Consider the following 23,855-nt stretch of genomic DNA (forward strand, 5'->3'; position numbering starts at 1 on the left):
TGGCCAGGGTACTGCCTGAGTTCATCCTGCCAGGTGACAGAGTCAGTTGCCATACATTGCTGATGTTTGACTGGCTGTTAAATATGGCCTCAAAGCAAGAGAGCCAAGAAGAATAGGCAATTAGTAGGGTTATTTTTTCCTGACTAATTTTATTATTTGACAGTTTCATACAAGTATATATTTTGATTCTTCTTTCTCCTTATTTCATCTTCCTTCCATGCCTGTCAACCCTCAATCCCATACATATCAGTCCTTTTCCCAGTTTTATGACTTTTGGTTTTACTTTGTGACCCATTTAGTTTAGCTAAGGCAACCTGTGTGAGCACTGGATTGGATCTGGTGAAGCCTGATGGTGCCATCAGTGAGCCACAACTGAAGGTGATAGCTACCCTGGACCTATCAGTAGAGAACAGTCCAGTGGTGAGGTTAGAGAGCCCCGAGTTCCCTCCTCCAGCCACGCCTAACTGTTGAGGAATCAACAGTTTTTATTTATTCATTTATTTTTACAATAGAATTTTTAATTACATTTATTTATTTTTGTAATTTGTGTGTATGAGTGTGTTCATGAACAATGATACATGTATGGAGGTCTCCTTCTAAGGTATAGGTCACAGACATTCAATTCTGATGGTAAGGCTTGGTGGCAAGCACCTTTATCTGCTAAGCCTTATTGCTAGCCCCTGAATCAATTTTTAAAGTTAAAAAGAAATAGTCTTATTCTCAAAAGTCAAGGGCATATGACAATAAGACAGTCTGAACTAAAATATAATTTGACATTATTACTGGAGAGTCCAGCCTCACTAGAAATGTATATACATAAACTTCACAAAACATGTCTACAGGCTAAAATCAGCTTAACAAGTGTACGTTAACATGTAGTTAAGCTGACAATACTTATTATTTCAATTTCTCATATAAACATGGGATTTAGCTTATCTTTAGAAACTGGAAGGTCTGACGTTTTTCTTGGACAGAATACATTCTTCAGACCACTGAAATTCTTCTTCTGATGGATAATCTTATCTGTCAACTTGACTGGATTTATAATCACCATGGAAACTTACCTCTCAGTGTGTCTATAAGACTGTTTTCAGAGAGGTTTAATTGAAAAGTGAGGACCAATATTGAATATGGGCAGCAGCCTCCTATGGTCTAGGCCTGGACTAAATAAAAAGAGAAGAAAGTGAGCTGAACCTAGCATCTCTCTCTCTCTCTCTCTCTCTCTCTCTCTCTCTCTCCCCCTCTCTCTACTTCCGGCTGTAGATGTCATGTGACCACATGCAGATGTCATGTGACCAGATGCACCTTTCCTTCCCCTTTGTGACCCAGAAGAAATCCTTAGGTTGCTCTTGTGAGATGTTTCACGACAGTAATGAGACAGAGTAACTAATATGCAGCATTGTTTATGATCTTAATTTGGTCAGTTTTGTTGACTTACATTTTTGCTTCACCAGGTGAAAATTAAAACGTTATGATCCTAGGAATATGGAATGATCAAACTCCAAAGAATATATGCAAAGTCCTTTGCAGTGTGGACAGTTAGTTTAGATTCTGTCTTTACAGTTCCGCAACAAGGGCCAGTGCCCACCCCATAGGGGCTAGTGCCCACCCCGATAGGGGCCAGTGCCCACCCCGATAGGGGCCAGTGCCCACCCCGATAGGGGCCAGTGCCCACCCCATAGGGGCTAGTGCCCACCCCGATAGGGGCCAGTGCCCACCCCGACAGGGGCTAGTGCCCACACGGGTCTCACTGCTTCAAAAATCCCTTTACTCTCCTTTGTCCCTAAAGGGATCTCACTTAGTCTCAAGACTTAGTTTCTGACAGTTCCTCTAAGGAACTTCTTAAAATGCCTCCAGCTAGAATGTTCGCCTCACCCCAGGTGTTCCCACTGGCCTTAGTTCCTCTATTAGCACTGCAATGGCTTTTTCCTGCCCAAGAAGAAAATAAGGTCTCTGAAGAGAACTTCCAATGTCCTTATCCCCAGCAGCTAACAGAGCTCCTGATTTCTACTAGATTTAATGAATGTTTATTAATGACGAAAATATGGGACAAATGGTGAATGAACAAATATTTTGTATTACACGGGTATATAATCCATTTGATAATAATGTGAGATGCGATTGCTCAAGGTCAATATTCAGATTTTGAACTGAACGGTATCTTTAGATAAACGTTCCTTAGATATTTTATCATACCTTTGCTAGGAAAACAAGTCTGAAAAAAAGAAAATGTGTTATATTAATCAGTGTGAAAGATGGGGTTGCCTTACTCTGGTGGGGGTGGCAGTTGTTCCTCACTAAAAGAGAGTCACATTATGTCACCCTTATGGGTTGGTGCCATTCTGGCAATGCTCACTCAGGAAATGGAAGACTTGGGCCACAGAGTGGCCGGACTGGACAGTTCAGCTGGCAGTCTATCAGAGCCAGGGTCACAGGGGGGAGAAGTCCAAGCTGGTGACTGCTCTAGCAGCTTGAGTCCTGGAGTGAAAAGACGCACATCGAGGAAGCACTTGTGGGTGATCACAGGCAGCAGACGTTCACACTGTGACTCAGGCTGAAGCCCTTCCTGTTACCTTTGCTCCAGATGTAAAAAATGGCTCTGACTTTCAAGAACTCCAATTCTGTACAGCTTGAGAGAAATAAGGAAAGTACACAAAGATGGAATGAACGACCTCACTCCCATAATAAATATTGGGGAGCTGAACTGAACTCTAATTTGAGTCAAGCTCTGAACCGCAAATTCCTGCCACTGTGGGGGTATCCACTTAGGACATCTGCATAAACGATCTCTAAAGGTTTGACGAGACAACTTAGCAATAAAAATAACTTCTAATCCAGATCCTCAGCCTTGATTTTCTTTTTCTTAAGAACCAATTTTAAAGTCACATTTGTTTATTGTGTGGGTGGGTGGGTGTGTTTCCTGTGTAGGGATCAGAGGGCAACTTTTCAGAATTGGTTCTATCTTCCCACCTTGTGGGACCTGGGGACCAAAGTCAGGTGGGCAAGTTTGGTGGCAAACACTTCTACCCACCATGTCAGCATACAGGCCCAGTTTCCTCTGCTTCAGAGACTGGGCACGCTCAGGGTTGCACGGGGTCAGGAGGGAGAAGTCTCTCTCCTTGGCCTCTACCTTCTCACAGTCTCATGTTTTCCCCCATTAAGGCCACTGATGCTTTGGCCGGCTCCTTGTATGTCATGTAGAAGGTCAGACTGTACTATCTCTTTCCTGAAATAATCAACGTGGCTATTGATATTAACTATTATCATCTATCTTCTGGTATGTTTCAGGATTAGTTGTCTTTCAACTACTCATGATACATTTGGATTTGTTAGAAAAATTTAATGGGGGCTATGGAGATGCTTGGAGCTATACACTGTTAGGGATGGAAGGAAAGGAAATTTGGAATGTTGGGAACAACGTGCCCTCTTGCTTTAAGTCAGGGGAGATTTGCCAATAATCTGAACTACTAGGTGAATGTATGAGTAAATAAAAGACAAATATATATATATATATATATATATATATATATATATATATACGTTTTAATCTCAAATTTCTGTTAACCTTCACTTCAGACTTCCACAATGATAACCAGCAGAGACTGAGTCCTACTCTGCTGTCCTCAGAGGAGACACTGGTAAAAGTTAGGCCATTCAGCACTTTGGCAAATAAAGGCAAGAGAATTTGATGTCCCCCAGGACTTGTAGGGGAAAGAAAGTGAGCCATGAAGGGAAACTCAAAGTCCACTTTGTTTTGCTCAAGGCAATCCCTAGGAGCCGTTTCTTTTGCTCTCCAGGGGCTCTTCTGGGGCACAGGGTGTAGCTTCCCAGATGAACGCACCTGTTCATATTTGTTTATATCCTCGTGCCTTTGGAATGGTCTCTTGCACAGAATGATGATGACCAACTGAAGAAAGACTTGAGAATTCCAGGGACTTCAAGTTTAGGCAAGGGGAGGGGGCTCTCAGGAAGCAGCCCGCACTGTGCACTGTTCAAGTGCTTGTTACTAAGGTTCAGTTCGCTAGTCACCCACCGTGTTGTGCTTGATTCACAGGCAACCGACAGAAGAGGACCTGACAGAGCTTTTAGGAAAAACTAAATTCTCAGCCCACAGTCACTTTCCAGGAACTTCCCTGCAAACAGCTCTGCGCTGGAGGGATGGAACGCCTAGCAATCTCAGTCCCGCCGCCCTAAATGCCTTCGCTCCACATACAATTATTTATGGGGACTTAATGAGAGAGCAAGCCTTATGTGAAAAAACTCAAGAAAGTGCAGTTGCTAAAAACAGACCTAGGCAGTTCTACAGTCCTTATTTTTATAACGGAGCTTCTGCAATTCCTGCCACGAACCTAACAGCTCCACTCCTTGCCAAACACACAAAGAGAAAAGTAAAAACTGTTTTCGTTCTGCAACCCCCTTAACTTTGAGTAAACAGTAGTAATTTTCTGTCGTCATATTCAATGCAAATTTCCCAAAGGCGACACAACAGGAAACAAAAGACCTGTTAGTTGATAGCTTCTTTAGAACTGGGGGGTGGGAAGGAGTAGCAGGGGAGTGGGTTAAAGTTAATAGAGCCCAATTTCTCCTTAGCTCGGGGATCCTGAGCCTCCCCCTAGTTCGGCCTTTCGGAGCTCTGTGGATTTTCCCCACGGAAAGGTCCCTGGGCCCTGCCTCCCCTCCTAGGAAATCCTCATTATTGACCCCTTTGCCCCATATTTTGGGTGGATGGTGGCAGAGGTGATTTAGACATCAGTAAGCATCTTGTTTTGGTGGGCTGCATGGACCTACAACTGCCGACACGAAAATGATACTAATACAAACGGCTAGGGCGGAGAAAGGGGTCTGCAAGAGGGCCCCTCATCCTCCGTCCGCTATGGGCTCCTCACTAGGGGTGAAGAGCTCCGGGACTGGGATACCCAGAGAGAAGATGGGAAGAAGCTCATCAGCTTGAAGGGAAAGAGGCCCCCTCTAGGAAAGCTCTTCTTCATCAACACTGAAGAAAACTTGGCCCGCATGCCCCTACTGGGGAGCGACACACCCCACATAGGCTGCCTTGGGGGGGGGGGTGCTCAGGGCCTCTCACCTGACTTCCTCCTCTGCTGGCACACACACCAGTGCCCCACTCCGCACCCCCAAAGCCCAGGCAAACAACAGCAAGAGGAAGCAGCGGGCGGCAAGGGTGCGCGGCGGGGGCAGTGCAGGTGAGGGCCCGGGCTGTGGGGCTCCGGGGCGCGCCCACACTTACCCTGGCGGCGGGCAGGGCCGCTCTCCCGCAGCGACCCCGCGCCCGGGCGGCACGCAGGGATGTGGCGGCCGCGGTGGCTCGGGCTCGGCTCGGCTCGGGCTCCACGGCGCGCTCTCGGAGCCACCGGCCGCCCAGGATCCCGCCGCCAGGGGGAGAAGCGGCCGTAGGCGCGGGGGAGGCAGGCCGGGCCCGGTCGCTCCCGCTGCGGGGTCCCCGAGCCCCCCAAGCGGGAGAGCGACGACTGCGCGGCGCGTCTGGCACGCGCGTCCCCCGGGCGGCGGTGGGGGGCTGTCGCGGGGGCGCCCCGATCGCCCGTGCCGCGTTGTACACTGCGAGCTCAGAGCGGCTCCCGCGCCCCCTCCCGCGCCCCGCCCCGCCCCCGCCCCTTCCCCTCCCCCTCGGCCCCGCGCGCTCCCCGCTCGCTGCTCGCCGCGCTCTGCCCCCTTTAAACGCCCACTTCGGATGGGGAGAGGAGACAACTTGAAGTCAAGTTGCCATTAACTTCCGCGGCGGCCGCAGCTCGGCGGCGGGGAGGTGGCAGCAGCTGCAGCCACCGCCCGGGAAGTCCGCCGCCCGGCGCGCCCGCGCGGGGAGCCGACCCGGCCTCGGCCCGCACCGCTGGCCCACGCTGCCCCGGTTCCACGCCTGAGTGAGTCCCGCTCCTTTGCTCCCTGACGGTGCTGCTCACGCTCTGGGTCTCTTGCTCGGCTCGCCTCCTTTTTCTGCGGATGCGGAACCGATCCAAACTTCTCGGCGGCCCCGGCTGGGGCGGCTTTGCGCCCCTCGCGTGCCGGGGTCTGCTGGCCCTTCTCGCGCGCGCGCCGGCACGCGGGAGGACTGGGCTGGTAAAGTGAGGGCCATGGCCGGGAAGCGTACTTTCTTGGTGTCCTTGCTTCTTTCGCACACCTGCCTGGCAGACTCTGGTTGGGTACTTTTGTACAGGTCGTGGGGACGGCCCTCTTTAGAGGAGAAAGGCGGAGTGGGGAAGCCCTGAGAGGGCAAGCGGGGAAAGGGGAGCCACTCTGTAAGCCCTGGTACCTGGAAGGCGGCGAGGTGCCGGGTGGAGTGAAAAGGTCGCGCGCCAGATCTACAGTTCACTCAGCATCCCATCCCGGCCCATCTCCCCCTATCCTTTCCCGACCAGCACTGCTTGGCTGGTGGCGGGTGGCGGTGAAGAGGGGCCCGGGAAGTTTGTGGCAACTTATCTATCCCGGGAACCACTAGGGCGCTGGGCTCTCAAGTTGGAGCCCAGAGTTTGAGAGCCGAAGTAGAGCGCTTATGGAGCCCTCGCCGGCAATCGCGGGTCGGTTCTGGAGGGTGATTCGGGCTTGGGCTTGGGCGGGAGGCTGAGGAACATGCGCGCTGTCTTAGCTGGAATTGTGGCCACACAGGTGCAGCCCTGGGGTCAACTCCTTCTTTCCCGGTGAAGGTTCACACTCAAGAGCAGCGGCCTTTCCCAGTGCTCCTCCATTGCAGAACTCCCCGGGCGGCCGAACTGGGGTTGGAGAGCTGGGATGCAAGGGACTGAGGGGGCAGGTGGCAGGTCCGGAGAGCGACACGTGCGTGTGCCTGTGCCGAGCAAAAGGCGCTAAAGAGATCCCTTCTGGGATGAACACAGAACACCGAGGGCGGAGAGCAGCATAAAGCTCAGGGTAGGTTTTGGCCCCGGCCTCCACTAGGATCAGATTTTACTTAACAAGATGTCAACCACGGGGTCATCTCTCTCAAAACGCCCATTGACAACTTTGACCTCTGCGTCCTTCCAGGGAGAACTTTCTCTGAGGCGTACTGGATTCCCAGGGTTAAGACTTGGATTTCACTTGGCCATAGGGACAGGGAAGACACCTGGCTCCCTGGAGAGAACCTGTCTGCTCGCGATTGATGGGGGGTTCCATGTTTGTTTGTAGCCTTGGAGGCCAGAGCACCCGACTTTCCAAAAAAGACAGAAGAGGGAATTGAGCCTGAGTCAGGGTCTCTTTGCTAGGAGTCAGGTTTTGTCCTTAAGCAGTATCTGGAATTTACAGTGTTTGGGCTGCTGACAGTAGCTCAGCCTCCCAAACTTTACTTAAATTTACACCTTATCCAAAGTGGATTTTCTGAAAGAGTGAGATTTATTCTGTAGTCAGATTCTCCTGCAATAAATAAATAAATAAATAAATAAATAAAGTCAGGCCATACTTTAAGTCCCAGGAAAGCCAGGGTTGAGGTGTTGGTTCTAAAAACCTTTATGGATCTTCCATGTAGAACTTGTGTTTTGACTTAGCAGCGGCTCTTTATTTCTATGGCTTATTATTTTAGTAGAATAGTGGTAGTGCATACACTGGCTGCTCCAGTCTGCTGGCAAACATTAGCATTCAAGCTTACATTTTTGACAAATGTGCAGACAGGAATAGCATGAATAGGCATCTTAAATATTAACAACCCAAGCATCTGTTGTGAAACAAATTTAATATATTTACTCAGTCTTTCTCACATTGTTAGGAAAGGTTATAATAAGTGCTTAATTTCAACTTAACTTAGCAGAAGTAACTGATGGCATCATTCATACCTCCCAAGCTTTAACACAGTCACCAGGCAGAAATACTTTAATTAACTTGGTTAAGGGCATTGTTAAATAAATACACTTTAAGCAATGTGCATTCTATGTAACATGCAACAGTAGCAAAAATATGCATCCTATTTGTGTGCATTTTAAATGACCGCATCTTATAAATATACCAAGAATGTTTATTCTTCATCTCTATTTGACACTTATTAGTTCATTTTTTTCTAATGGAAGCAATATTTTAAATGTAGAGTTGTTCAGTCATATGTAATACATAATATGTAAACAGTAGCAATAAAATACAAAGCATTGTTAAATTTGAATATGGCTACATGTAACAAGGTTATGCAAGAGAAATAAAATCACTGCTCAATTTTGTTTTCCTTTCTGAATAATGAATACAGATGATGGATGAAAAAAGAACAAATAGGGATTTCCTCCCTGAAGTAATAGCTTCTTTAAGTGTATGCGAGGCAGGGGAAGGAGAACAATGATAAAGACCTAGAGAACTTCCCAAATCCACATAGTTGGTTCCAGAATCAGTGCATTCCTTGTTTTCCCACAAGCTGAAATATGTAATAAATAATAGTTCTTTGTATGTAAAAGTATTCAAAAGGAATGTCTTTTGTTCACTTGTAAAAAATTAATATATTCTCCTTTGGTTGATAATCTACAAAAGTAGTTCCTTTGTCTCCTGGCATCTTAAACAAGAACAACAACAAAATGAATATTAGTTTATTCTGCAAAGAAGTCTGTTGCCAGCTATATGAACCTGTGACTGAGTGAGAAGCTGCTGCAGAGTGATGGCTGAGAAACACATTAAACTAGCAAGGTCTGAAAATCTAGGAGGGAATTTCAATTATTTTTTCATGTGACAGGTTGTAGGTTGTAAATTAGGCCTAAAAGGTCAGGTGACAGGCACCTGTTCCTCATTATTGTAGAAATCTTTTGGTTACAAACAGTGCTAAGCTAAACACAACATGGGTATATAGCAGGGGCTCTCTAAAGCACTCTAGCGGCTCCCACCTGCTCTGTGAATTTCCAAACAGGACATACACAGAGAGGCCCTGCTTAGAAACACATCATTTCTTCCATACATGTTATCTTGGATGATTGCAATTAATATTATATTAGTACTTGGAACTGATGAAGTACATAAATGCACATGACTAAATCAATCTTCTAATTATGTCTAGACATTATAGTTGAATGCAAAAATATTCTTTTTTTAAAAATCCCTCATTTTCTTTTGAAAATTATTGACTGGATATCAGAACTGTGTTCATGTTTTACATGGAAGACCTCACCAAGTGCCCTTTTATACTTCTTAGATAAATTGTCATTTAAAATGAGGCCATAAAATATTTTTCTCGGCACCCATATATAGGAGCGAAAATCAGTTGCTGCATTCTGCCATGCGCAGCATAGGAAGGAAAGCACATTGTACACAAATGCTGCTAGAAGGATCTTCAGACCTAGCTACTCGCCCTGGAATATTCAGAGTTCTTCCTATTGAAATAAGACACTACAGCTTAATTCCTATAAATAGTTTCCCTTCAGACATTCCAGAGAGCAAACTCTGCTTGTATATGGAGAGACCACACTAGCATAAGGTGACAGAATATTAGAGGTGCCAGTTGCCTTTAATTAGCAGAAGAGGAAGATTTTGTGTTAAGTAAATAGCTCAGGTTATTCAGTTCTCTTATTTAAATATATTCTTTATCCTTTTGCCATTAAATAGCTTGTGCTTATTATATGAAGCATTCATTTTTAGTATTTGCTTTTGAAATTGATTTGGTTTTCATATTCCAAAACTCTGTGGTGATTTTTTTTTTACAAATTGATTTACATTTTGGCAGAATAGAGTTAAGTTAATTAATAGATCAGGCACGAAAAATAACCCAGAGTAGGGTATATTTTCTGGTAAAATGAAAGTTATGTTTCAGCATGATGAGCACCAGGCTTCAGTAATCTGCTCCTCGTGTGCAAGAGCACTTCCTACTTGGAGCTAGCAGGCTCCTACTGTTTATTTACGCTGCATTAAACTGACAGCTCAGCAATCAGAGGAAAAATATTACTTACCTTCCTGAAGTAAATACCAGTTTATAGGTTAGTGCACGTATTTATATTCCTGTCACCACTAAATAACGGCTCTGTCTCTATTTTAATATCTACCTGGGCTGTAACCCAGGGATTCACACTCTTCCTGGCTGGGAGGAAGGGTTCGAGAGGAGTTTTTCCTCCCATTCCCTAGTGGCAAAACTTTAAAGAAGAATCATTTCATCTTCTCATTCCTGCCATGTGAAACTAGTTGGGAGAAACGCTGGGCACTTTTCCTTTGCACTTCACTGCAGCATCTGGCTCCCCGCACGCTGGCAGGCCACTGAACACAGCCATCCTGAGGATCCTGTGCACACATGTGTGCAAGCACAGTCAAGTATGTGTTTACTAAATTAGCTTTCTACAAAGTTCCAAATCGGTCAAACTATTTGATTCCTTAGATCACGCCCGTGACATGGGCTCTGCCTTTCCAGTTCTTGGACAGAATGCTGCAGGTTTTAATGGAGCTCTGCAAACAAGCCTATCAAGGGGGCTTCCTGGCTGAGTGACTGCTTCTCAGCTCCTCTAAACACACTCTCGCCTTCTTGTTTTTCTTGTGGTTAATCTGCCATCCTCAAAAGAAGGGTTGTAGCCACTTTTATTTTAAAATACTGAACACACTTGTTTCTTTTCCAATTCAAGATCCCTCTCTTTCAGGCCCCCCTGAAACCTCAACATCCTGCTAAAGTTGAATGCCCAAACTCATGATTAACTTGAGAAATTGCTTATTGTTGTTTAAATTGTCTAAGGAGCTCTCGAGCTTACTGCCTGTACCCAGTTGTCAATCTCTAACCACATACTCCTCTGACATCAGTGCGGAATATGGCCTTAATACAGCAAGCATGTAAATCAAATCTGTTATACGGGCTCCTTCTCTCCACTCTCCCAAAGAAAAAGCATCTCCTATGGTAATTTATATATCATTGCTAACTGCTGTTCTCAATGGTGAGTCTATTTAAACTTGATGTCTTCATAGTGTGATCAACACATTAACACACATTATTTTGTACTTTTGATCTTATGCCAACGGTACCTTTTGCTGTTTATTTTTTTAAAGTCTTTTTAAAGATCAGATATTTCATTTTAGAGTAAATAGATACAGATTGTGTGTATATGTATTCCGGGTGAGATTTAGTAGTAGAGAGTTTCTCTAGCATATTGGCCTATTTTTATTCCTTCAAGTCACTCTGTATCACTTGCACAGTTGTTGCTGTCTGCAGGCTTGTAATAGTAATTCTAACCACCTCCTTCAATGGACTTTCATGGATGGGATTCAGTTAATCGGGGATCCAGTTCAGTTACGAGGGATGAAAAGCAGTTAAGTGATATCCCAGGATTTATATCACTACTTTCTGCTGGAATTTATTTGGTCCAGTTATTTGATATTTGTTGAAGTAGCTTATAACCAAACATGCAGTTCTACTCTGTTTCCAGGGGAGGAAAGACCATGCTGGACAAAACATTTTTGTGTATATTATTTTATTTTACCTAGCACTCATTTTAGAGCCACTCATTGTTGAACACATTCTTGAGTATCTAGAGGTGCAGGTCCCAGTAAGGAGGGTGAAAGGCTTGCGGAAGAGGTAGCTGTCTGGCTCCACCTGGTTGTGACTCTACTAGAATGCTGTGGATCTAAGCCAGCCTACCTCCCTCCACTGCTCCATTCTCTCCCCCCACCCAGGTGTGCCGGAAGTAGAGGGCGTTGTACACAGATGAAGGGGGTGGACTTTACTCAGAGCTGTGACCTGATTTGTGACGCACCCTCAGATCTGCAGACATGGTCCAGCTGCTTCCTAGGCAACTGGTAGCCACCTCTTTTGGGATGCGCCTGCCTTACTAGCCTGCCAGAGAGAACTTCTGCACTGTCGTCCCATCGAAGACCTTTCTTCCAGGGATAGATTTGGAGATCAGCCTCTGGTATCCGAGAGGGTAAGAGTCAGAAAAGTTACTACAGGCACTCAGTCCCATGTGGAGAATCAGGGTTGCAGCCACAGTAACTGACAGGCTTTTGGCTCTGGGATGTTGGTGGGCATTTTTCTCTGTCGGATATTGGGGATGTCACTTTTTTCTCAGCTACAGATAATTGGGGCCAGGAGCCAAGGACATTCATTGTTGAGGGGTAGGATGTCCTAGTATTCCCCATGAGGGGAATTCTTCGAGGTATTTAAAGAAAAGACAGTGTGTCATCTGTGTGGTAGGGAATTCTTCATATGCAGTTTTCCTGGAAGCCAGAGCTGATAGCTAGAGATTCCTCTGTGATCTCAGTTAGGGTTTATGATTTGCTGGTAAGAGGGTGTACATGACAGCTTGGCCTTTTAATGTTTAGTATAGAAAGACTTTAAGGTAAAACAAGTTTTACATTATAAATATTTCATTGTAATAATTTTATAAATAAAATAACACTTACTGTTTATAGACATTTGTTTGAAATGAAGGTATCCTTGAGTAGATTGTTACAATAATTAGCTGTTTAATGTTGAATGCAATTGGGTTTTTCTGTTCCAGTGAGCCAGACAATGGGAAGCATTGACGATCACAACAGTTAATTCTATGTGATTCTTGATATTTAGCAAGCTGTTCCTTCACTAAGAAAACATTTTACCAATGAATGAAGGACAAAATACGAATGCTTACCTTTTATCTTTTAAATATTCTGTAAGTGAAACAATGGGTAGCTTGCTTAGTGGTAAAAGAGTTCCCTAGTCCGTGGGAGGCAGGAGCCCTATTTTAATAACTATGCTTCCAAAACTCCGAGAGGCGAGCTACTTTTTTGATGGTTTAAGAGGACTAAGAAACAATTTAGAACATTATCTTAAAAGTTTAAAAATGACAGCCTTAGTGTGTATGGAGTCATTGTATTTTAATGATACTGTATGCTTATTAGTGTTATTAGAGCAGTAGACAGTTAATTACAGCCTTTTTCTGAGACATGTTAACTGTATATTAACAACCATGTTAAGAAGGAATGATGTATACTTTTGCATACAAGCTGCTGCTTGCTAGATTCTTGAAAAATACCTTTTCGAATGTATGGAATCACATTTTTGGTGAAGAACCATCAAAGGTTTTCACTAAAATACATTAATTTTAAAACTTCTGCAAGTAATGGAATGCTTTTGTTTGTGCACTGGCTCCGTGACTCTTGCTCCTGGCATTAGCTACAGTTACCACGATACGGTGTTAGGTTTTCTATCCTGCATTTTGAGACGCCCACATTTCCTTGTTTCTTGATGACTTTGGCCAATGTGGACCATCAGAAGCTTACTGAGCTGATTTAGCCTGATAAATATTTTTGTGGAATCATTGTAGTCAATGTCCCTTAGCCAATTTACATTATTCTCAATTCCATATAAGCCAATACTTAAAACATATTTGAACAGTTGACCACAGTGATGATTTTATTGTCTAAATCTCAAATCTAGGTTTTCTGTCTCAAATATAGGCTTCTGTATCAGCAAAACAGTAAGTGACAGAGACCACAGGGTTTTAATAACTAAATGCTTCCCATGGATTTGTAGACCCTGTAACCTCCTAAGAGAGCATCTAAAAACACAGGAGCATTCCTACTTGGACAAGTTTTTAGATACTGTTGTTATCTATTACCATACAAGGTATCAAACTACAAAAGGGGATTAAGTAGAAGCTACATTTCTGCAACAGATTAAATAGGAGAGATTGAACAGTTAGCATTCTCTGTCTTGCATATAGTAAGCACTCATTTAAGGAGAGCAAAATTAATAATTAGGTAAATATTGAATGTAGCTCATCCTGATAAAGATTTATTGAAGAAAGAGGCGTTTCTTTCTAGCTTCCTGCTATTGCTGAGGTTGTATGAGCATCTAGTCCTCCCATGACCCCAGTTTTGTAGATTATTGAATGTTTTCTTCTGTAAGTATGTATGCCATCATGCTTTGCACAGCAGCGTTAGAGTTTCTGTTTTATCCTCACCATCTTTCCTTTAGGATTAAGTTAAATCTCTGTTTAGGTTTCTCTGATATCAGGCTGTGCTAACAAACTTCACCAGAGTCAACCCAAAGCCTTGCCCTGCATTTACTGCTGAGCCCCCATGTTGGGTCTAGCTGATATTCCAGAGCCCAGCATACTGGGGATGAGTGGAACGATTACTTATCTCAACCTCCTCTTTCCAATATAGTGCTGTTTTCTCAGGACCCCATAAAGCAGATGTCAGCCATGATGGACATATGAAGACAAAGAACTGTGGTTATGTACCTCATTTACCAACAGGGTAGGATTCGGGTGCTTACATGAGACTCTCCTTCTATTCCCTAAAACTTAACCCGGAGCCAGTAGCAGGGCTCGTTAGCTTGATGTTAACTCTCGGAAAGGTTACGGGCATGCTTTGAAAGTTATCTATAAAGGACGCTTCTTTTAAACATTTTATCATCTTTTTGAAGCATGTGTGGGACTATTTGCAAGGCATTTCTATTTAGTCACACACACACACACACATCCTTTAGTTGGTGCACTGCTGTGTGACCTACAGTGTTAGTACACACACTCTGTCTCTTTAAAACACACTCTCCTCTATCTGCCCTATTAATTGTTGATATGTTGCCATCCACGAGACAAAAATTAGAGCTGTAATTAAATAATCATGTGATGCTCCTTAGTGCCAGTGAGAGCAAACTCATTTTTCCAGGCCCTGATGGTCACTGATTATTGTATTATCACTGGCTTGCGGATTTTTTTTTTTTTTTTAACGATTCTTCCTGTAGCTTCCCTAACCACTGTCCTTTCAAAATTAAGGAAAGTAGCAGACACTAAGGCAGTTAATTGGCTGGAGGTCCTGAGGGATGTCAGGTAGGCTCACCTTTTGCGTTTGGTCACCTGGTAGGTTCTTTGAGAAGGCTACATCAGCAGTGTGGTTGCCTGCCATTTAATTTACACTGGTGTTTTGGCTGGGGTGGAGGCATATGGGGAATGCCAGGAGAATTACAAAAGGAGCTGGGTATTAAAATTCAGAAATGATTAAAATTGAAATAAAAGGATGCTGCTTCTTTGCCAGTACTCTGGCAGTCATAATGACACAGAGATTAGCTTCCACCTTCATCCTCTCCTTCTCTCTCATTTCCTCTTGTTTATTATTGACACATTTTCCTTATGTCTGTCTCCTGTCTCTCTGTTTTTTTGTACTATTATGTGTTTCTCTTTCTCTCGCTTTCCTTAAGCATGGAGAAGCCTACTTAACCTTATTATAACAATAACAGAATAGGTTATTAATATTTAATATGCACATGATTAAAATTTCTCTCCCTTAAACATAGGTCAGCTGTATTATTATTAACCAGCATGTAATTTTTCATCTAAAATATTCTTATTCTGCCTTGCTGTTTCTGAAATGTCGTCTACTTTAGTAGTGATTTAATACATAATGTTTAGAAACTGTGGTCGGCTACTGAGAAAAGAACTTACCAGTCATGGAAAATCAATTATGCATGAATTCAAATGTAACAGATGGAATCTGGTGAGTTAAAGTTTCTCTTTGCCTTAGTGGTTTTTTTTTTTTTTAATTTGTTTGTTTGACACCTGTCTCTTATATATAGATAAACATCTAATATAGCATGGGAGAAATTTTCTGTGTCTTTATTTCCTTTTTAAAGTGAATTTAGTTTTTACATTGAAGGCAGAGACACCTTGATCTGGCCCTAAGCATCTTCTTCTGTCCCTTCATTTTGTAGCTCTGAATCATGCTTAGCTAATGGCCACTCAGCTGGATAGTGGAATGGGAAGGAAGACCCACACCTGGTTTCTCCCTTTTCTTAATTCTTGTTTTCTACTGTCAAATACCCTTTCTGTGAGAGCTGCTTAATAATAGGATGTTACATTAGCTGTGGGTTTTAAAGGGATTCTGATGAAAACAGTGGTCTCCCACTTTTTAATTGCGTAATCAAGTCTTGCATGTTATGCAAGTGTTAACTGTCCATTTATCATGTTATGCCATATGTACATCAGATACATGCGTGTGTATACATACACACATAGATGTTTACACATACTTGGATATTGGCCAGACAATTGGGTTTTTCAAATCTATTAAGAATACCACAAGAGTTGGTCTTATATCCTAAACTGTGGCCCTTGCCAGCCTCAAAGACACATTTACACTTGTTTTGAACCTTTGTCAATTTTTAGTGATAAATTCCCTTTGTTCAAAGTGAACAAGACTTGGTCTCAAGGGCCTTAATTACCTCCAAGGAGAGAGAAGAAGTTTCACTTTTATTAAACGTACAATGAATGTGGATTATTGCTTCTACTGTAGAAGTAACAGGACAAGAGTTGGTAGTGACCATCTATCTATCCAAGCAGTGCAGCTTCCAGACAGTTCGGAGCTGATCCCAATCAAAGTTGTTTATAAATATGCTGTTGGATTGTCCCCAACATGTGCATATATATAATGCAAATGAAAAAAACCTTTGCAAAGTAAGTAAAAATAAATGATTAAAAAATTGCCCCAAGGTTCTCTAGTACTTTTTAACTTTTTAAATGATTTATTTATATTTTATGTACATTGATGTTTTGCCTGCATGTATGTCTGTGTGAGGGTGTCAGACCCCTGGACCTAGAGCTACAAACAGGTTATGAACTGCCATGTGGTTGCTGGGAACTGAACCCAGGTCCTCTGAGAGAGCAGCCAGTGCTCTTAACTGCTGAGCCATCTCTCAAGCCCCCTCTAGTTCTTTCTTTAAAGTTATAGTATGGTATTATTTATAAGCCTTCTTATCAGCTGTAATTACATACATGTATATTTATAGTCCATGCTAGTTATTTAATAAATTAAGTTTCACAATAAACATATTAATAATGAGGTGCCTTCAAGACAGGTAACTAGGCCTTCTATAGCTATACTGTAAAGCTATTTATAATAATTAGTGCTTTTATACATAATAAGTATATCTTTAATTTAGATTCACTTCATATTAATATTACTTAGTCATGCATATCAGAATACATCCATATAAATATGAATAAAATATAATTTATAAATTAATTTCTAGTTCATTAAAAATTCCACTGTTAATGTAAAACTCCTTAACATAAAACCAACAGAAATAGATAACAAAATACTCTGTCAGCGAGAGAATAGCATATAAAGAATTTTTGTAATTGTTGGATAAAAAGTTAACTATTTTGATCCTTATCCCTATCAGAGGTAACTGACTGAATCTGAAATTAAATAAATTTATATTTAAGAACTTTTAAAAAATAGTCTAAAGGCTTCACATAGAAACAATTTATAGATTATTATGTAGACTACATTATAGCGTCCTCATAATGGTGCTTTCCTACTTGGGCAACTAAGGGAAGATGTACTGCTTTATGAAGGTAACTGTTATGCTTTTGAAAAAGACACACAATTTGGACTGCCTGTGCTCACTTGTTCCAGGCTCTCTCCCTCCTTTGCTAAGACAGTGTGTAAAACATTAAGAGAGAAGCATCCTCTGCATTGGCGGACCTTCAAAATGAGTGAGATGTTGGTTGGTGATCATTAGTCCAGGTTAGTTATCCTTGGGGTCAGACACACATCCTGTGACTGAATAATCTGGCACAGACTGGGCTGTAGCTGTTAGCAGGTAAGGACAAAGCCCTGGGACTTGGACTAGGGGAGACTGTTCAGTGTCATGGAGTTCATTGTTTGTCTGAGGCTGGCATGATGTTTTCTGCTACTCCCAGGAATAGCTGATTGATTTGTCATTTTGTCTACATTTGTTTCCTGTGGTAAACATATAACCTAAAATGTTCCATTTTGATGACATTAAGGATACAGTCCGGTAATGTGGATTATATTCACACATCATGAACAGCCGTCACCACTGTCTCTTCTGAATCCTTTCCATCAGCCATTTGTCATTTTACTTTTGGATTAGCCTCCCCTTTGACTTTATCAAATTTTAAGCATTAAAATGGAGTCTAATCATTTTCCAAGTGAAAAAGGTTTGTCTCTGGTTGTGGCTCTCTTTTGCAGAGGACTGTCCCCTGCTAGTGTCCGGTGGCATTTGTTGGCTATGGCAGAACAGATAACACTTTTGGCTGATGTCCTCCACAGGCATAATTTGGACTAGGATTTGGGCCTATTGTGGTGTCAAACTCTTCATTTCTGCAACTAAACTAGAAAACATTCGTAGTAATATCCGCATCTCTAAGGAAGTCTGGCTTATGTCCTAACTAAAGGTAGGGGAGGGTTATTGCTGGAATTCATTGGAATTTGTTGGAATTCGAGTCTTCCCAAATTCCCAACAATCCTCCCTTCCCAATAAGGTTGAAGTGTTCCTCAGTGAGCTTCAGGGCATCCAGGGCGGGGACTGCTTGGAATCTGGAGTTCTGCTAAAATGCAGGAATAGTCAGGAAAAGAGAAAAAAATACAAGTTTTCAGTTGTTTTAAAAGCCCACTCAGGGTTAAATAGTGATTTTTAGGAGAGAAAAAAAAAATCACATTCAACTGTTTAAAAAAAAAAAAAGATTTAGAGGAAACTTGGATAGTTCTGGCTCCAGTAAATAACAGACTGGCTGTAGGACTGAGCTTCCATGTGTAATTTTGTGGTTAGTCGCTTATGTCTGTGATGATAAATCACATACCTGCATAGGATTTCTGGCACCCCAGTAAATCTCAAGCAAGTGCCCAAATGCTAATTTATCATGGTTCCTTGGACAGCAGACCCCTTTTTACCAACTTGGTGATCTAATATCCTGTGCCCACCCCTGTGTCTGTCTGTTTCAAACAAATGCTTGCACATCTACTTGAGTTTTGAAGCACTCACTGCTGGTACTCACTGAGTGTCCCAGAATTAGGTTACAAAACCTCAGTTCAGGGGTGTCCTAGTGGGCCCATTTGAGTCCTTGTCTCCAAAATTTGGCCTAGGTTATGACAGACTTGATCATTTAGCAGAGACATCCTGGGAATCTTAAAACACTGCCCAGCTCCCACACTTTCAGTCACTCCGTTCAATTGAAGTGGCCTGTGACCCCACCCCGCCTTCCCTCCTAAGATTCTCAAGCACTCCTTTCTCCAGGATTTCTTCCCATGGTGGGAGGCACAGTGAAGAATCCTGGGCTGTTCACACATGTAATAAATTTTAAGATGCTTGGAGCCTTGCAGTTCAGACGACTAGTATAGAATATTGAATGCTACAGGCCTGGTAGGATGCGTAGATGAACATCAGAGAAAGGAGAAGCATAAGCCACAGCAGTATACCAGGTTTTGGACAACAAGGCTTAACTGAGAAAGGAGCCTGAAGTTCATTCATCTCAGAAGCCATAATATAAAACCAGGCATCTGAAAACATAGGTACATGGTGACCCTATACTAGGTGCACTCAACGGCAACTGCCAGAATCTTTCCTGGCCTTTACTCAATTTTAGATCTGGGTGTAGATAGAAATACCAATTTTGATAAAATTATTTCCACTATAGCTTGTCAAAGAAGGATTCATATTAACATCTGTGGGGAAAAAAAGGTAGTTTTGAAAATTTTTTGCTTAATAAATCCTTACTAGCAAAAATTCATTTTGGTGGTGTGCAGGCCCAGCTGCCTTGCCAGCATTACAGCTAGTACTGTTATCACAAGTTACCTTTGGGCATTTACATCCAACCTCAGAGGTCGTAGGGGACATAATTTTGATCACTATCAGTCTGGCTATAACCAAAACCAACTTACTAGAGGTAAAACCCCAAACCCTTGATCTGGATTTGAAGTTCATCATTATATTTTGCTCTCTCCTGCCACCTTTTCCAGCCTTTGACATCTTTGTCTGCAGTGCTCTCCTAGTTTGAGTAGCGTACCCACAGTTACAGGTGTGCGAAGATCCACACTAAGGGGTTTGTTTGTACTAGCGTCACGAGGAAGCTGGAGGAAGGCTGGAATGGCTGTGGTTTATAACTTCCTGTATATGATATTGAAGTACTCAGAACAAACAGCATTTATAAGTACATATTGCTGCAGCTGTATTACAGGACCCTCTCAAGTGCAGACATGTCTGGAAAGCTATCTTAAATTTGTATTCAGTGGTACACTAGTCTCACTCCATGTAACATTACAGATCTATGGGCTAATTTTAAAATGGAAAATGATCTCCATTCAGACATCAATAGAATGTCTGAAAGCCAGTCAGCACCTGGAAGACTCCTTCGGAGAAGATCCTGAGCTCTCAGTTCTTAAGGTAAGTACTGTCCAGTAGGGCTTTCTGTAACGGGGAGCGAGTATTCTCCAGTCTACACCGTGCGGTTGTGAGAGCCACTAGCTATGTGAATCTATGAAACACCTGAAGTGGGCTGGAAGAACTTGTAAATTTTATGTAATTTTAATTTATTGAAAATTAAGCAGTGTAATAACCTTCTGCAGTATTGGGCTTTCTCACTTCTGCAATACTTAAGCACTGTCAGTGCAGTTAATGGTGAGGATTGATTGCAGATGACACCGAGGGCTCTTTACTCCGCTATATGCAGTCTAATGTAAACATTGCAAGCATACTGTATTCAGTTCTTAAGCTATGGCAATTAGGGGAGACTTTTACACTCATAGGGCTTGCAGCCTGATATGGGAGGTGTTTGCTTGACTAATAATCACTCAGATGGTTAATTGATTATGCATGTGATGATTGTTACAAAGGAGAAATACAGATTCCAACAAGAATATATACAAAGCCCATAACTTCTCGTAGGATTAGTCAGGGACTTTCATAAGAGAAAATCACGAGGCAGTGCACTTGAACTTCCCCAGTTGAAGGCTGGGTCAAGTTGGCCACAGGACCCTACAGACATCAGAGTATGCCCTTCCATGACCTCCAAAATGTGGCCTGTAGCTTATAAAGTACATGCAGACATAGAATGCATGCTTCTTTCTCAAACTGTAAGGCGATGTCATGATGTTGGTCATAGATAATTTGAGACAGGAGGCTGCAAATGTTTATAGAATGTTGCATTTCCTCTCCAGAATATGTTTCCATCAAGTTGGTTGGGCTGCAACCCCAGAGCTTCCTCCCTGCTCTAGCAAGTTGGTGTTTGGTCCATTTAAAAAATGATGTGGAAATCAGTACTGACATCCCAGACAGACAAAATGAGACACATGATAGCAAAACATACGGCTTGAGTAGGCATCCTTATATGGCCAGTCCAGACCAGAGTCCCAGAAACTCACACACAGAAAACAGCATCTGCAGCTAGAGCCAAAACAAAGAGAAGACAAGAAAGCAATGTCTTACATAGATTGAGCTGCTTTGAGTGGAGTTAGCCAACTGTATTTGAATTGAAAAAATAAAATCCAAACCAAAGCACGTCCATAGAAAGCATCCTGCTGGTGAGTCTGTGTTACCAACAGTTACCAGCGACGCTGCTGCTGTATCTGAGAGCCGTCTGGTTCTAACTGTTTTCTCTGCTTATATACACTATTCAAAACTCTAAATGTGTTTTAATGCCTTTGGCTAACATCTGAAACACGCAGCAGTCCTTTAAGTTTTTGACAGTCGTGTGTGTTTGTTACAGTATTCCACGCTCATTTCCGCGGTGTAGCCAGTTTCCACACCCTTTTCACATGCAAGAAGGCTGATGCACTCTGTTCTGTCTGCATCCATGCACTGGTGCTACAGGGCTGAGGCTGCAGAAATTCTCCAGTTTGATAGCAAGATCTATACATTTTATTTTCTTTTAACTTTTTTCAATACTTCGTTGCATCTTAATGGCTAAAGATGAGATGTCCCTGTAGAATCAGGTAACGTTCCCTCCGCCCGCAGCATGAGAGCTTAGGCTCACGTAGGTCTTGGGAGGTAATATAATTAACTTTCTTTTTTCTTAGTATGTTGATCGAGTTTTATTGGCCAATACTTAGTGGCTCTAGTAAGTGTATTAAAGAGGAAGATCACACACATATACACACGCATGAACATATGTAGTAATAAAGCCCGTCACTGCGGCATATCACTAGGTATCAGCTGTGTGCCATTTTACCCATTCTGCCTTTAAAAACATAAAGAATGGGATAAAGAACTGGGATAAATAGGGAAATGTGTGTGACTGATTGATGATTTTACTATATTGTTACTCTTTATAACAAATTCATTATTTGATGCCATTATGCTCATCCATTCTATCATTTTTCCAAGGACATATCAATCTTTATTACATACTCTTATATTTTGTGTTTATGAATAGATGGTAATTCCCAAATAAAAGGTGCTGTTCAGATTAAAATTTCCCAGGATACATTAGCATTGATCAGGTCATCATGAGACTGAGGCAATCAGGCATTTTGCCATATTTATTCGTGTAAAATTATCAGAGAAACATTTTACAATATTTTCATTCCCGTGTTGTAATACGGCATCTTAGGAAACCCTTTTGTCTTTTGTGCTCAAAGTTCGTTCTGATCAGCAGTTAGCTCATCTGCTCCTTCTGTCTTTTCCTAAGAATTCCACTGAAGTAGAGTTGCAGGAGCAAGTGACATATTGTTGCCTTTGTAGGCCAGTATAATTTCTCTCTTTTCTATTATTGTTTGTTAATTCATCCAGCATGACACTAGAACACACTGTACCTACTAAGAAAGGTCAGGTTTCAGGGAAACACGTCAGGCATTACCAATTGAAGGGCTATTCAGATATCCCACATTGGAGACTGAAATTTTAATGCATCCTATTGAAAAACATCATTGTTCTTATCATGATAATTATGTTTGTTCTTTTAAATATCAAATATCTTTCAAAATAAGTTTAGCCTCCAGTCACAATACAGACTCCCACACAAATGCTATATTTGGCTGTATTCGTATTTTCCTTATTGATTATTATACTGTAAATAACCTCCACATTTCCCACACATTTCAACTTTTAAAAAAAGGTAGTGTGAGCCACTGTGGTGAAGGCTGTTTAAACTTCTCCCCTGCCTTGGACGGTGTGGCTGTCTCACTATCACATGTTCTTTTTTGGCTCAAGGCACTGGTGCCAAGATTCAGTTGCCTTCCTCGATTTTGACTAACCTTTCCGGTTTGTGGGTAAAACCTAGGCGGGTGCTCTAGGAGCAATCTATTTTCCTTGTGCTTCTCCTAAACTCATCCTTCCCCAGGAGGCCACAATCTCCTCTACCTTCTGATTTTTTTTTTTTTAAGATTTCTACTGTAAACAGTGTGCATTAGAGTGTATTGGTCGCTTTAAAGAGCTTCATTTGCATATCTCGTCCTTATCTCTGCGGTTGTCCTAACTTGTTGCTTTTTAAAAACTGTCTCGCACAGTGTTTTTCAGTCCTACATCTTTCCCCTACTACTGCATTCTTCAAAATAGGTTCTTAAAAGTGTAACATTGGCGCTTGCTTGATGCACTGCTTTCGGGTGGAAATACCTTAGTGATTAAGTAATGCATTTTGCGTGAGATGTTACGGTGTTCATTTTTATGTGGACTGTATTTACTTTCTCCTAATCACAAAAAAGTATTTATTGCTACAACAGATGCATTCACCAATCCAAACTTTCCTGTATTCGCCCGATGGGAAGTATTTTAAGAATGATGACATCTTTTCCTTTGTAAAAGCAAGTCAGGTGTGTTTCCAGTGACCCAAATTTAGTTTAACTCCAGCACTACGGGCCGCGTGTTTCCAAAGTATCTGACTATCTGTGACTCTTACTTGTTCGCAGAGCCCTTACTCAGTTGCTAGTGAATGTCACTCGTGGCAGTTTAGAGACCACATTCCTCTGAGAACAAGTACTAGGGAGAGCGTCCCCAGGCTCTTCGCCTTCACTGCCTTACCGCCCAGGCACTCCAGCCACATCCGGCAGCGTTCCACCTCAAGTGCCACCTGCACACCCCCGCCCCGTTCCTCCGGGCCGCCTAGGGTCCCCGGGCCGCCCCTCCTCCGCGCTGCCCGCACGCACCTGCCCAGGGCGCCCCCGCGTCCTCCCCGCGCCCCCGGCCGCCGGGCATTGTGTGCACTCGGCCGGCCGCCCGCCTCTCTTCGCTCGCGGCTCAT

The 23,855-nt window shown here is 42.7% G+C and overlaps 1 protein-coding gene across 3 annotated transcripts in view; it reads left to right on the forward strand.

Annotated features, from left to right (window-relative positions):
• Positions 1-5,130: 5,130 nt before the first annotated feature.
• Satb1 (SATB homeobox 1) overlaps positions 5,131-23,855 on the forward strand; it is a 91,674-nt gene continuing 72,949 nt past the window's right edge. The window contains exon 1 of one of the 3 annotated variants that reach the window (XM_057751082.1): positions 5,131-5,201. The gene's annotated coding sequence lies outside the window, so the exon portion shown is untranslated. Of the gene's footprint in view, positions 5,202-5,759; positions 5,895-11,704; positions 11,820-23,855 lie in introns of those variants that run through there. The other 2 variants (XM_057751081.1, XM_057751079.1) reach the window with 2 other exon arrangements.

The sequence above is a fragment of the Chionomys nivalis genome, chromosome 19 (genome assembly GCF_950005125.1).
Source record: "Chionomys nivalis chromosome 19, mChiNiv1.1, whole genome shotgun sequence".
Lineage (NCBI taxonomy): Eukaryota > Metazoa > Chordata > Mammalia > Rodentia > Cricetidae > Chionomys > Chionomys nivalis.